Below are 16,557 nucleotides of genomic sequence, written 5' to 3' on the forward strand. Positions count from 1 at the left end.
AGAAAAGGTTAGTATGAAGAGAACTTAAAAGCGTGCATATAGGATTTTGAAATTCACAATGAGTAAACTCTTTTGAAAAACTTGCCATTTATAGGGCAGTATTCCACACATTGATGAATCCAACTTTCTCAACATCGTCGTTAAGGTTTATGGTAGCTATCCTTCTTCCTGCACTAGTTTCATTTATTGTTGTAACACGTTTATTTTCTCTTTGTTTCTATTTTCTGCAAAGTCGGCTCTGTAACCACTGGTCTTAAGGCGAATTCTATTGACGTCATCGTTGAAACGTTTCCGTTAATTCCTCATGTCGCCTGTTTTTCTGTTTCTGTTTTGTAAAGAAGCAAGTACTGTAACTGTCGATCTTACGATAGTATATTCTTCAGTTAGACCATTTCTTCTTGTTGTTATTTATGGAACGTATTTAACGTAATGAATGGATTGTTTTAACTGTAATGTTATTTAAAGGACACGTTTTCATCACATAGTGCTTTTAATAGTGAATGATAGACATTTCGTAGCTCGTTATTGAGAGTTTTGTTTCTGAATTTCGCGCAAAGCTGCACGAAGGTTATCTGCGCTAGCCGTCCCTAATTTAGCAGTGTAAGATTAGAGGAAAGGTAGCTAGTCATCACTACCTACCGCCGACTCTTGGGCTAATCTTTTACCAACGAATAGCGGGATTGACCGTCACATCATAACGCCCCCATGGCTGAAAGGACAACCATATTTGGTGTGACGGGGATTCGAACGTGCCACCCTCGGATTACGAGTCGAGTACCTTAACCACCTGGCCAGGCCGGTTCTATTGAGATTTATAGATCATTAGATAAAAGCTACTTCTTTTATGAAGAAAAGAAAGGTTAATACTAGTTTATTATGTTTCAGTAAAAATAAAAAAAACAACAACTTGAATCAATTAATAGATCTTTTGGATGTACTAGTACCTGTTAGTTTTAATTTTTATTCGCTAGGCTATAAAAGGTATTCCAAAGCTGGTCCTGGAATTTAATCAAAACTAAAGAACGATACGAACATCTTGATGAGAAGGACCAATTAAGTTAAAGCTGTAAAACTAGCTCCACCCAAAAGAATCCCAGCATGCCAAAATAATCATAATGTGGCAATGAAACTTTCTTATCGGCACAAGATAGCCAGACACACGAAGAAGAGAGTCGCGTGTGCTTCGAGCAAGATAAGCGTTGTATAAGAAAAAGTCGGTTTTCTTGAACGACAGCCTCAAACACAATAACGCACTTATTAAGTGTTAGTCGGTTCTGCTACCTTCACAGTTCAATGCTATCTGTGACAGATAACGGCAAGAGACAAATCAGCTGAGAGCGTACCATCAAAGAATAACAAGACTGTTGAATAAAATGTACGCAAGTGAGCAAACATTACTTACACTTACTGCTTTGGTCCGAGGTGTATAAATTGTGTATGTATTTATCCAAACATTTATTACTATTCCAAATCTTTTGACACTAATTATAGGAATTATTCACCAAGACACAAACTAACAGAATTGCTGTGGTTCTTGTTTTTTTTTCACGCGCAGTCCCTAATTTACCAATGATAGACTACAGGGAAAGAAGCTAGTCAACACCACCCAACATCAACTCAAAGACTACTCCTTTACCAACAAGTAGTGAGATTGATCGTAACATTATGACACCCCAAGGCTACAAGGGAGAGCGTGTTCGGTGGGTCTGGGATTTGAACTAGCGATCCTCAGATTTCAGACCGACAAGTAAAATAATTTTAAAACGTTCATTTCTTAATTCTACGGTAAATACAGCATATGTTTTAGAAGTAAGACATTACGTGAATTTTAGTTTTCCACTCAAAGAGATAATTATGAACTTTACACTTAAAGTTAGTTATTACGAAAAGAGATTTAAAAAAATAAAGAAAATAACTACATGGTTTTGGTCAGTTCACAGAAGACAATTGTAGCACTTATGGTCGTTATTTGTTTATTACATGATATAAATAAAAACCCGTATCATGTTACAGTTTAAAATTCGCCTCATGTTACAGATTAGCATTCCTGATATGTCACAAACAAAACTCGTTTGACTTGGTTTGTTTGGAATTTCGCGCAAAGCCACGCGAGGGCTATGTGCGCAACAAAACTCGTGCAATGATACAAATTAAACACATTTACTTTTACGGATAAAAACTGTCATGTTACATTAAAAGCACTATAAAACTTAAATGGCGAGTTCGATGAAAATTGAGATATTCTGGTCAATGAGCAAATCAAATCTTATACAAGTGTTTATTATACTAATTTTTTTCAGTTTTAAAATAGTAGGTGGTGGATTTACCAGGTCGCGGGTTTGCATCCCCGTCGCGCCAAACATGCTCGCCCTTCCAGCCGTGGGGGCGTTATAATGTGACGGTCAATCCCACTATTGGTTGGTAAAAGAGTAGCCCAAGAGTTTGCGGTGGGTGCTGATGACTAGTTGCCTTCCCTCTGGTCTTACACTGCTAAATTAGGGACGGCAGGCACAGATAGCCCTCGAGTACCTTTGTGCGAAATTCAAAAACAAACAAAGATTTACCAGCAAAATTCATCGAACAGATATTAATTATGTTTAATAAAGCACTATAATTATCACTGTATCATTCATTCTCCAACTGGTTTCTTTTTTATCATTATAATATATTTATTTTTTCTTTTTTTCTGTTTTGAATTTCGCCCAAAGCTCCATGAGGGTTATCTGTGTTAGACATCCCCCTAATTTAGCAGTGTAAGACTAGAGGGAAGGCAGCTTGTCATCACCACCCACTGTCAACTTTGGGCTACTCTTTTACCAACGATAGTGAAATTGACCGTCACATTATAACGCTCTCACGGCTAAAAGGGCGAACATGTTTGTAATGGCGGGGATTTGAACTCCCGACTCACAGATTATGACTCGAGCACCCTAACCACTTGGCAAAGTCGGACCAATATATGTTTCTTATCAATGATATAATATTTTGGAATTTGTCTCTCTCTCAGCACATACAGATTAAATGGAATGTGTTCCGGCTGTTGAAAAGGCTTTTTTTGTTAGAATAAAATATAAGCTGCAAAATAAGGTACATACACTGTGTTCACCGCACGGATTGAACTTCTGTTTTTTAGCGTTTTAAGCTCTCTAGGTTACCGCCGAGCTAGTCAATACGAAACGTTTACTAAATATTTTTAATCTGACTACACCATAAACTATTAATCCTTACCTTAGGATGTTTTTGTTTCAATGCAAAGCTCCACAACGAGCTATCTGCGTTCTGTATGCTCTTAAACTTACCGCTAACCCCACTGGCGGACCCCGTATTTGGATCTAATGATTTAGTACCGTTTGGTAAAACGTGGTAGAATTAAACTTAGTTTTAACTGTATTTATTTACAAAAAAAAAAAAACGGAGTTTCAGAGAAACCAATTTGTAAGTACTGAAATTATATTGCTCAAAATGAAATTTGTTTGTTACTCCAGACTGGCCTGACATGGCCATGTGGTTAAGGCACTCGACTTGTAACTTTGAGGGTCGCGGGTTCGAATCCCCGTCACACCAAACATGCTTGCCCTTTCAGCCGTGGGGGCAATATAATGTGACGGTCAATCCCACTATTGGTTGGTAAAAGAGTAGCCCAAGCGTTTGCGGTGGGTGCTGATGACTAGCTGCCTTCCCTTTGGTCTTACACTGCTAAATTAGGGACGGCTAGCGTAGATAGCCCTCGTGCAGCTTTGCACAGAATTCAGAAACAAACAAAGTTCAAGCTAATTTTGACAAATTTCATTGTATCTGTATAATACACAAAAAGCGTGAGACATGTGGGCACTGATACCGTCGATCGATTAGTAAGGTTTTTATATACTTTAGAAAGTAACGTGTATCTGGAACATTAAAATGTAAAATACGATAATTAACATCAATCGGTGAATAGAATAACATCTGAAGATGGCATCTAATTATTTCTGCTTTTAATTATTCAACCCTATTCAAGTTATTGTAATTATTAACAATGGATAACTTGTTTATATATCATGAGTAAATAATCAATATTAATTAAAATTCATCTGAACGTGAGTGAAGTAGCACAATTAAAAGTAATGGCTCTAATTACCTCAATTCTATATTTGTAACGTACAAGTACAGCTATTGACAGTTAAGTATATACAGATAACACAATTATTGTAACAATCCCTTTAGATAAATTAATGTACATTTTTACATCTATTTGTTTGAGAATGTCCATGCAGATCTCCATAAAGAGCTACTTACCTTGTAACTGATGGACTAGACTCTAGGAAACATAGTTAACAGTACCCCCCGCGAACATTATTTGCTGGTCTTGTCTGACCGAACAGTGGGATTTACATTTCCCTCTTATAGCAAACCCAAGGCCTCAAAATGAAAAGCGCATTTTTGTGGTACCAGGCCACGAGTCACGAACTTCAAGATTCATGGTGCGAGCGTGCTAACCAATAATGGGTAAAATTCAAAGGAACTTTGAAAACATATTTGAAATGTATTAAAATACTCAAAGTTGTATGATGTACAGTTAAAATGTTATTTAAAAACCGATCAATGATCGTAGAAAAACGTCACTCTACATGTTTCGAAGTCATCCTCAGGAGTGTGAAAAACAAATGCTTTGCAACAAAAAAAAACACATGTTCATGTGACTACTTGTTTACATGTTTAAAATAGATCATTTCATCTACTTGATTTTTGCTTCTTCTAGCTCTTCGTCCTCATTTAAATGAATGATTGTAATTTTACCTTGTTTCATTACTTCCGTGGACTCTCTAATATTTCTAGACGTCATATTATTAGGCTGAGTCAAAATAATAATCCACCCCTCACTGGATGATATGACCAGTATTATTTGAATGTTAAGCTAGTGCAGAGTGTTCACTTTTGGTTCTAACATTTCTCTTATTTTTATTTACATGACTATGAACGATGTCAAAACGTATAGAGTGCCATTGATATGTTTTTAAATATAATTTTAATTTCTACCCAACTTATGATCAAATCAATAGAATATTAATACCGGTGTGTTTTACACTGAATAAATTCCAATTCGCTTAAATTCCTTAAAGTTGAAAAAATACTTATAAGAATAAAAAAAATCTTTTGTTAAAACGACAATTTTGTTTGTCAATAGTTTAAGCACGAGCCTACACAATGAGCTATCAGTGCTCTGCCCTCCCCTGCGGGAATCAAAGCCAGGTTTCTAACGTTGTGAGTCCACAGACATGCCGCTGTGCCACTGGGGGACTAAAACGACACTGAATCTTGCTTTGAAGATGATAAGTTTTTGAATTTGCACATAACATTCAGTTCTTTAATACTAAACGTGTTCACATGGTACTGTAAGTACTGACCTTTTTAAACATAAGAACACAGAGGTGCTTAGAAGAGAGAGAAAGAGTTAGTGATCTATAGCCTCGAAGTTTCTGTTTTTAATGTTCCTTTAAGTTCTAAAACACGCACACACGAGAAACGTTCTAAAAACTAACAAACAATCAAACGTTGAAATTAAGAGAGAAAAAAACATGGTAAATGATTTTGTTCTGGCACTTCTGAAAAAATGAAAAGTATTTAGTGTATCTATCAGATCTATACAGCCTGCTTTTCACTGATACCATGGTCTAATAACTTTATGTCACTCCCAGTGGACGAAAATGGTGGAACTTGATACCAATAAATCATCTCTCTTTCGTTCTTTTTGTCTCAAAAGGTGAGTTATGATATTGTATTGCGAACGTTCCGGAAGACTCTAACTTGTATCACTTTACAGCAAAGGCACTGAACTAAGACCACGCAATAGAAAATGTGTGTTTTAAATCTGTCTCTTGGTAGCTTCTATCGCACTGGAGCTTACTTCATCAAAACAGGTCTAAGGTTATAGACCTATGGTAAAACGCATGATAAACTTGTAGCTAATCGTTTTCCATATTTTAGGGTAAGTTCTTTCTAAAAATATCCAGTTAGATATCCGTTTAGCAGTTTGTAATTTCTCTGTCTGTCTCGTGTTCATACGAATGATGGTTAGAATGTCCCAAGACGCTTTCATTACAAATTTTCGATTTTGTACTTTTATACTATTTCACACTTCCACGAGCTTCAGTCACGTGTAGCTAGCTACCTGACAAATGAACTCCGCTGCAATGCAATTACTTTTCAAAAATATTGTGTAACGGTGTAGCTACCTTATAGGAAATATTGCTGAGGTGTACATGCCTTACGGGAAGTTCAGTCGTAGTGCCCTAATTTTACAGAAACGGTTTTAGTGTAGCTCTCGTATAGGGGCTGTCTAACAGAGTGGCTAACTTACAGGGAACTGTACTACAGTATATCTATCTTACGGGAACTGTGTCATAGTGCACTGATCTTACAGACACTATTTTAGTGTAGCTATAAGTGATTGTGTTACAGTGTAACTAACGTGGCATAGAACTGTAGTGCATATAACCCTAATGCTTTAGGCTTACGTGGAACTTCATTATAGTGTAGTGTAGCTATTCTATATGGATTTCTATTACAATGTGATACAAAACAATAACGTGCTTGAGCGTGGTTGAGCTGTAAATGCTCAAGTTGCCATTTAGAAAAGTTTGGCATCACGTGAAATAAGTTCGCAGAAAAACTGCCTACTTGGATACTTAGAACGAGTGTTGCAGACAAACAACTTTAGGATTTTGTTCTCGAGTAAAATGCTGGTAATAAGACAAACGCTACCATGCATATTGACTTCTATAAATAGTATTTTGTTACTAATTGTCGTCTATAAATAGTATTTTCTGCTAATTGTCTTCTATAAATAGTATTTCTTTTACTAATCCAATCCTACAATAATATTTCTTTTAAGCAGATACACATAAGCGAATGAGGATACACATTATTTGATATTTTCAAGAACGGCACCTTATGCGACACATTGGTAAATGACCTGGTCAGAAATCCTAAGGCTCAGGTGTCATTGTGTCTGATTTATAATTGCTGGTCGTTGTAAGGGCAACCAATCAGCAGCATCCTCCGCCTACACGACTACTGTTAATTGAATAGACAGACAGACTGATACTTTCATAGCGTGCAAACGGCTGAAATATACAGCCAGGTCAATAGTATGTTGTTGCCTCAAACCTTGGACCTTCCGGTTTGAAGCAGGCATGCTAAACAATAGAGAACGCGCAATCCAGAATACACATTAATTAAACCATCTTATGAATAAATGTACAAGAGTGTAGATGTCCATTAGTAAACAATATAGTTTTTTTTCATATTACTTCACAATGAGACGTGCTTTAATACCTTCGCTGGACAGCCACAAACTAAAGCGACTGTATCATTTACGAGACTGTTTCGATCGTTTGTTTGAAATTAAACACTAAATTACACAATGTGCTATCTGCGCCCTGCCCACTACGGGTATCGTAACCCAGTTTCTACAGTTGTAAGTTTGCAAACATACCACTGTACGAAGAGGGGGACAGATTTGTTTTTAGTTGTTTGTTAGTTTGTTTTTAATACACGTTCACAACACTGTTTGTCTTCCCAGATAAACTACCAGTTTTCAATAATTTCGTTTTACCTAATGCATAGAATGTATCCTTAAAACTACATCGCAAACATTTACGTATATAGTCAACAGATTACTACAATTTTAAAGGAATTGGTGATATACTTTTATAACAACAAAACATTAATTTTTTTAAAAAAATACTTAGATAGATAGATCCACGGCTCAGAGAAATAAAAGGGTATGTCGAAGCGATCCATGCTATACATACCAACTGGGTGAAACATGAATTGCAATACAATCTCTTCTTTTCAAAATCATGTGCGTAAATGAAAGCTCAGTCAAGCTCACACACGAGTGGACGTGCCAACAGACTACGTTTATGACTGCCGCTCTCCTCTCTCGAAGAAAGGATTATGTTGCCGACATCGTTCGGGGATTGGCCGACGGTCTGAGCAGGCCCGCATTTCGTCTTTTGCTTGTCAATAGGGCTTAATATAGTTTTTGGAAACTCTTATCTTAGGCCCTTTATAGATACCATAAGATGTATGGAAACGCCGCAGGTGAGTCGTGGTAACTTTTTTTTCTTCTAAAGTGATAAAATAAAAATGCAGGCAGGAATTTGTTGATTCTTGTTTCTAGTGGCACATATTTTGACGAAAAGCTGTATGTCCGTTTTCTGTAGCTGGAAAACTATTACTTTTTCGGCTAACTTTTCTTCATGTATATTAGTTTTGATTGTCACAAATAGACAATTCATGTTCTTTAAAAGAACTATTGGATTTTATTTGACAGTCAAGTAAACACAAATCCTCAAGTTGATGCGTAGGGTCAGTAACATTATTTAGTACAGTGTCACATACTATCCAGGAAGGATGAGTTATCTGTAAGGTGATTCGCTGATAGTTTGTTTGTTTAGAACTTCGCGCAAAGCTACTCGAGGGCTATCTGCGCTAGCCGTTCCTAATTTAGCAGTATAAGACCAGAGGGAAGGCAGCTAGGCATCACCACCCAGCGCCAACCCTTGGGCTACTCTTTTACCAATGAATAGTTGGATTGATCGTAACATTATAACGCCCCCACGGCTGAAAAGGCGAGCATGTTTGATGTGACGGGGAATCAAACCCGCGACCCTCGGATAGTTTGATCCCTACCTAATTTCAATTTTGCCATTAAAACTGGAGGCAAGAAGTCTTCTCAGATGACAGTTCTGTCAGTGTAAAGTCAGAAATATATAAGATTTAGAATTCCATACGTTAAACATTAAAACATTAAAAAATCTTATATTCTTCGAGTTTTTCATATTATTTTTTTAGATTGAAAATAGTTTAACAAATAAGAATAACAAATAAAAATTCATGAATAAACAATCTACAGATCGTTTTTTGTGACATTACAATAAAATTAAAAAATAAAAACTTTCATCAAGCTGTCCCTACTAACAATATATATCAGTAAGAATATTACATGACAACTCTACCGCACACCTTCTGTGTTGCATGTTTTTGCCGAAGAGGCCTTTCGTATATTTGGTGAGCTTATACGGTCAGCTAGGATTACATCAAACTGGTATTGAACGATAATTATTCTCACCATCTGCGTGTGTTTATGGTACTGTTATATTTGTCTTACTGGAAACTCGTATAAAGTCAGTAAAAAAAAAAAAACAGTTATTATCAATTCCATTCTGATTTAAATATTACACAAAATCGCGATCTTTTGGTCCAACGTCGTCTGTATGAGACACAGCCAACAACTTGTTTTGCATTATCAGTCTGCTTGTTGACCCCATTACTGAGTCAAAGACTTCGTAAGCAGTGGTGTGCTGTTCAGATGCTGTTATATTATTAGTACTGGAACTTGGCATGGGTTAGTAAAGAAAGATTTGTTATGCATTATTATCAGAACCACTGCAATGTGATGTCCCATAAAAACCAATTTATAGATTATGCTTCGTCGGCATAAAGCGTTGACCAAAACAACTGACATTAAAACCTTTGCCGGTCTCTCAGTGCTGTCTTATGGCTGGTATAATGTGTTCTCAAGGGATTGCAGAGAAACTCGGTTTTAGTTAATCGGTAGGAAGACGAAGCAGAAAATCATGAGAGTTAGAGTAAACTGACGATGATGGAAGTCTGCAAACTTAAAAACTGGTCATAAAACGTGTAGACTTGATGACTGTTGGAGGTTCTTCATCTCTCTCATTCGTTTGCTACCTATAAATAGTTAAACGATTTGAAATATCTTCAAAAATAAGTTTTACATTAAAAAAATTCATTTTGTCGTTGTGATAAAGCTAATAAGGCTCTCTATTGCCGTTCCTGGTTTTGAACTACTGATTAGAGCAGTGGTTCCCAACCTCTTTTATGCCACGCACCCCTAAAAAAATATGTTCTCGCACCCCTCACAGTAATTATTTATTTAAGAATAATGGTGAAGGTGGCCAAAACAAATTTCTATAATTAGTTTTTAATGATATATAAACAAAAGCGAAACATTTGGAAAACAAAAAATATTACCACAAACTAAAAGTTGCATAAACCCTACATGGCCATGCATGAAATGAAAGTTCTTTGAATTTGAAATGTTCAAATGTTCATAAGCCAATTTAAATTTAATGACTCTTTTGTTCCTGTTTATTTCTTATGAGTTTTTCAAAGTGTGGCACTTTGTTGCTGATAGAAATCCGCAAGTCTGCCTGTGCACCCAAACGATTTCTAGATTTTGTCTTGATTGACAAAAGGGCACTAAATCCAAACTCACATAAGTATGTCGTCACGAATGGGATGAGCATATTTAGTGCTTTTTCACAAAGTCTTGGAAACATGTCCATTGCCGAACACCAATATTGTTCCAAAGTTTTGCTTTCAAACTACATTTCAAGAACTCGATTTGTGCGCAGTTCAATAAGATCTTCCTTCACTTCTTCATCATCCGACATATTATCCAAATTGAATGGATTCATAATCCATTCTTCAGAAGTTTCCAGTTCTCCTCCAAAATATCCATCAAATGACTTTGATAGTATTTCCAAATGATCCACAATTTCTTCACACACACATGGAATTAGGGATTCATCCTCACCTACCATTTGTTCAAGTGATAGAAAATTTGAAAGATTCCCTCTTTTAACTCGTCGACACCAAAGACGTAACTTTTCTTTGAAAGAATTTAACTTTTCGCAGCATTTCAATATGTTTATGTTTTTCCCTTGAAGAGATACACTCAGGTCATTCATACGAGTGAAAATATCACTGAAATAGGCTAGCATTTGTTGATTCTATTTCTCCGGGTAGATCATAGTCACGTTCCTTCAGAAAAGTTTTGACTTCTCGTAGTTCAAAGAAGCGCGTTAAAGCTCTCCCACGTGACAGCCAGCGGACTTCTGTGTGGAAAAGCAAAACTGAATGCTCACTTCCAAAATCTTCACAAAGCGACTTGAAGAGGCAATGGTTCAGAGTGCGACCCCTAATTTAGTTGATGATCTTCACAGAAGTGTCAAGGACCTTTTTCAACTTTGGAGGCAATTTTTTTTATGCCAAAGCATGTCGATAAAGAAAACAGTGAGTACCTTGCAAGTGGGGAATCTCTTGTTTCATCAGTGCAAAAAATCCTGATTTATTTCCTAGTATAGCAGGGGCACCCTCGGTACACACAGAACCAATAATTTGGATATCTAAATCAGATCTTCACAGAACAGGAAATCTTCCATTATGGCACCATTATGGACATATCTCACTAGTGCGATGAATTGACTGCAATTTGCAACATCAGTTGTTTTGTCCAATTGGAGAGAGATTTTCCAATCTCTGTTATCTGCGATAACTTGGTTTAATATGTCCGAACACAAATCACCAATTCGGTTTTGAATAACATTATTTGATAACGGCACTAATTTAAGCTTGTTTGAGGCTTCTTTCCCCAGAACAATTGTTGCCATTTCTAATGCACACGGTTTTATCACCTCTTCTGCAATTGTATGGGGCTTCTTTGATTTGGCTACTTTATACGCCACGTAATATGAAGCCATCAGCAGTGGTTTGTCAGCAGATATAAAACCTAATTTTGGAAGGGTTGCTCGAGAATCAAAGCGGGCCCTTCTACCTTTTAAACGATTCAACATCATGGCCTACAACAGCTGTTCCACCATGCCGGTTGTTGAAGTGTTCCTGCAGCTTAGATGGCTTCACATTTGCGTTTGAAAGGACAGCATCACAAAGCATGCACTGGGGTTTTTGCAGATCCTTAGTTGTTCCGATACAAGTGAAACCAAACATCACATAATCATCATTCCATTTCCTTTTCTTTGACATAATGAAGATTTTTTGCACGAACACAGAATCAACAACGTACTGACTACCATAGCATTACGCACGGGTTTATATACCCTGCGAAATTTTCTGGAACATTCTCGAATATACGTCACATGACGTCATCGATTAATTCTGGATACTTCTGGAAGTTTCTCGATTCACGATCACGTGAATACATAACATAAATAAATAATAGACACTTTAAGACGGCGTTCACGAACGTAACCTAATTAGTTGTGCCGAGTATTCAGATCACGTTTACGATTCGTGTGTTGTTTGTTTACAGTTGTACATTAAGATTTCAGTCTGTGCCAGTGACGGTAGAAACGATAATTTATCGTAACAAGGTAAAAAGCTACGTCTGTGACAAGAAAAATAAGAAATAAAATTCAAACGTAGTTTTTGAATATATAGAACAGTACCCTTATTATGAATAAAAAAAACTGAAATGTTATCTCGCACCCCCTGGAACGCTATCTCACACCCCTGGTTGGGAACCACTGGAGGGTTTGAATTTCGTGCAAAGCTACACGAGGGCGCTCCGCGCTAGTCATCCCTAATTTAGCAGTGTAAGATTAGGGAAAAAAGCTAGTCATCCTCGCTCACCGCCAACTTTTGTGTTAATCTTTTACCAACGAATAGTGGGATTGGCCGTACATTATGACGCCCGCCACGACTGAAAGGGCGAACATGTTTGGTGTGACGGGGACTGATTTGTGGAAAAGAAACCAGTTAACAGCACGCTTACAACCACTACCCACACTAATAAATTAACTTATGCTCTCTTAACACACCCACAGTTTCATATGAGTGTAATATATCATGGCATTGCACGAATTCTAACCGGGTCCGACAGCTCCGAGATCCAGTGCTCTATCACTGGACCCAACCCACTGCCGCATAAAAACAAAGACTGATGTAGCTAACCCTTGTAAACACTGTTTGTCATAAAACTTGCAAATTTGACCTCGAGTTGAGCAAAATAACCTTAACTGTTATGCTTTCAAGAATTTCATACAGAACTAAACATGAGATTCAAGATGAACCACTTGAAGCGGTTTACTTGAACATGTTTTCGAAATAACAAGCAATAGATAATATTTCATCTCCATTATTAATAAATAATTAAAAATACATAGTTCTGAATTTACATATTTTACTTTGATTGTGATAAATTGTTTTAAAATAAGCTAGTCAGAGTTTACTTATTTAATTGCTATCTCAGAAACTGGAATTATTAATTAATTTGCACAGTCTTTCAAAATATCGACAATATAATATAATAAACTAGTCAGATCAATGAAAATAATAAAACAGTCACGACTGTAGTTAAGTTAGGCATTTTTATTTATATATTCTTGTGAATAATAATTTCAAAACTAAACCTTATAAATGAATATTTGCAACTGAGTGAAATTTGATGAAATGAAATACTCGCCTTATCCCTTGTCGCGAAAAGAGTAAACATTCAAAAATTTGCTCGACTACATTTTAACATTTTGGTTTTTCACATAGATGTACATTTTCCGAGATGAGTGTATCCGACTTACGCTTTTTCTTATGTTGTAGCTCTCGTTTCTCAGTTTCTGTTACAATCAACATTTCAAGCGTCTCTTCTGCTCCAGACAAATGACCAAGAAAAGTGAAGCGCCAGCACCTCATGACCACGCCAGAAAAGAGCTCTAACTTGATTTGTTTCATCTGTTTGAATCCAATAAGTTCGACATCAGTATAAGCTTGAAAATAAACTAGCATCGCGAAGGTTACAATGACGAATTCTCCACAGATGTATGTTGTACAGGGGAATTATAAAGAAAATCCCATATCTAAATTGATTATATCTTAAAAATTACTTGTTTTAGGGTAACAAAATTTTACCAGAGAGACAACCAACCAAATGGTACAAGATATTTCAAAACCTTTTCAAGATTCGCTCTTGTCCCAGACAAACATCACTTTTATTTCACTTCCTTATGTTTCTATAGTCAAGTCTGAAAATGGTACAAGATATTTCAAAACCTTTTCAAGATTCGCTCTTGTCCCAGACAAACATCACTTTTATTTCACTTCCTTATGTTTCTATAGTCAAGTCTGAAAATGGTACAAGATATTTCAAAACCTTTTCAAGATTCGTTCTTGTCCCAGACAAACATCACTTTTATTTCACTTCCTTATGTTTCTATAGTCAAGTCTGAAAATGGTACAAGATATTTCAAAACCTTTTCAAGATTCGCTCTTGTCCCAGACAAACATCACTTTTATTTCACTTCCTTATGTTTCTATAGTCAAGTCTGAAAATGGTACAAGATATTTCAAAACCTTTTCAAGATTCGCTCTTGTCCCAGACAAACATCACTTTTATTTCACTTCCTTATGTTTCTATAGTCAAGTCTGAAAATGGTACAAGATATTTCAAAACCTTTTCAAGATTCGCTCTTGTCCCAGACAAACATCACTTTTATTTCACTTCCTTATGTTTCTATAGTCAAGTCTGAAAATGGTACAAGATATTTCAAAACCTTTTCAAGATTCGCTCTTGTCCCAGACAAACATCACTTTTATTTCACTTCCTTATGTTTCTATAGTCAAGTCTGAAAATGGTACAAGATATTTCAAAACCTTTTCAAGATTCGTTCTTGTCCCAGACAAACATCACTTTTATTTCACTTCCTTATGTTTCTATAGTCAAGTCTGAAAATGGTACAAGATATTTCAAAACCTTTTCAAGATTCGCTCTTGTCCCAGACAAACATCACTTTTATTTCACTTCCTTATGTTTCTATAGTCAAGTCTGAAAATGGTACAAGATATTTCAAAACCTTTTCAAGATTCGCTCTTGTCCCAAACAAACATCACTTTTATTTCACTTCCTTATGTTTCTATAGTCAAGTCTGAAAATGGTACAAGATATTTCAAAACCTTTTCAAGATTCGTTCTTGTCCCAGACAAACATCACTTTTAATTCACTTCCTTATGTTTCTATAAATAATACAAGACTGTTGATCAGTATAAAACTCATGCCAGTATGAAGGGCATTGCGAAGATCAGAATAAAACTCGTGTCAGTATGATTGTTTGCTTGTTTTGAATTTCCCACAAAGCTAATCGAGGGCTATCTGTGCTAGCCGTCCCTAATTTATCATTGTAAGACTAGAGGGAAGGCAGCTAGTCATCACCATCCACCGCCAACTCTTGGACTACTCTTTTACCAATGAATAGTAGGATAGAAGTTCACTTTATAACGCCCTCACGGCTGGGAGGGCGAGTATGTTTGACGCGACTCGAGCGCGAACCCGCGACCCTCAGATTTCGAAGTGCACGCCTTAACGCGCTAGGCCTTGCCGGGCCTGTTAGTTATTCTACCTACGTACTTGTATCTTATTTATAAACATAACACGGCAGGTACGTCAATTTTAATATAAAGCAGAGAGAACCTCACCAATATGTTTTACCTTGACCATAAAACAAAACTAACAAAATTAAATCCTACTAAGAAAGGTATCTGTTAAAACAGGTTATACGCAACAGTGGGGGATACATCGACATGATAAATATTCTAACTGACAACATAGCACCTTCAAGAGAGACTTGACTAATGTATTACTTAAGTTAAAGATTATTAAAATTTTCCTAATAAGGCGAATATCAAACTTTATTACATGGTAATTACTAGCTTGTACTAGTACAAGTTTTATGTTCTGTTAATTTTTGAAAAATAATTTAAGGTATGTAAATATATTACACAAAAAATCCGTTAAAATACTCTTTCCTTAAAACTTCATAGTTAGGCTTGAGTACAAAATGCAAATTAAATTTATTGATTTGTTTCGATTTCTTTGCTTTAGTGGAAAGCTACAGAATGAGCTGGCCCGGTATGGCCAGGCAGTTAAGGCAATCGACTCAAATTACGGATTCAAATCCCCGTCGCACCAAACATGCTCGCTTATTCAGCCGTGGGGGCGTTATAATGTAACGATCAATCCCACTATTCGCTGGTAAAAAAATAGCTACAAGAGTTGGCGGTGGTGGTGATAACTAGCTGCCTTCCCTTTAGTCTTACATTGCAAAATTAGGGACGGCTAGCAGAGATAGTTCTCGAGTAGCTTTGCGCGAAATTCCAAACAAACTAAACCACATTGAGCTATCTGTATTCTGTATATCGCGAGGAATCAAACCCCATTTTTTAGGGTTGTAAATGAGTAAATATACTGCTTACACACCTAAAGGACATTATAAATTATAACAAGACAAAACTCCTTCAGTGACGTTAAAGAAATACTAGGGTTAAAAGTTCCAAAGACATTCAGTGATAGGGATGCATAACTTAACCTATGGAGGCTCCAGAAATTAAACAAGGAGAAGCACTTACTTGTAGTGACATACAAATTAACTTGTCAATGCGGAAGTTTTTCGAACTAAACATTTCGAAAGCATCCGCCATGATTAGTCTAATAACCACTAAGCAATTCAATAATCTTACAAACACAGCATTTCGATAGAGAAGAACATAAAAGTCTCTTATTTTCACCTTTGGGAAGTTTGTTAGTCTGTTCCAAAGCTATATAAGCATCACCTGTGACTCTAATTTTAAACTTATAGATTAAAGAGAAAGCATCCAGTCAGTAACACCCATTATCAACTTTTAGACTACTGTTCTCTGACAGAATGGTGTACCCATGATCCCAAATCGCGGAGGGCGTTTTCGCGTCAACGGACCGCGAAC

Source organism: Tachypleus tridentatus, chromosome 13, assembly GCF_004210375.1.
Source record: "Tachypleus tridentatus isolate NWPU-2018 chromosome 13, ASM421037v1, whole genome shotgun sequence".
NCBI classification, from domain to species: Eukaryota; Metazoa; Arthropoda; class Merostomata; order Xiphosura; family Limulidae; genus Tachypleus; species Tachypleus tridentatus.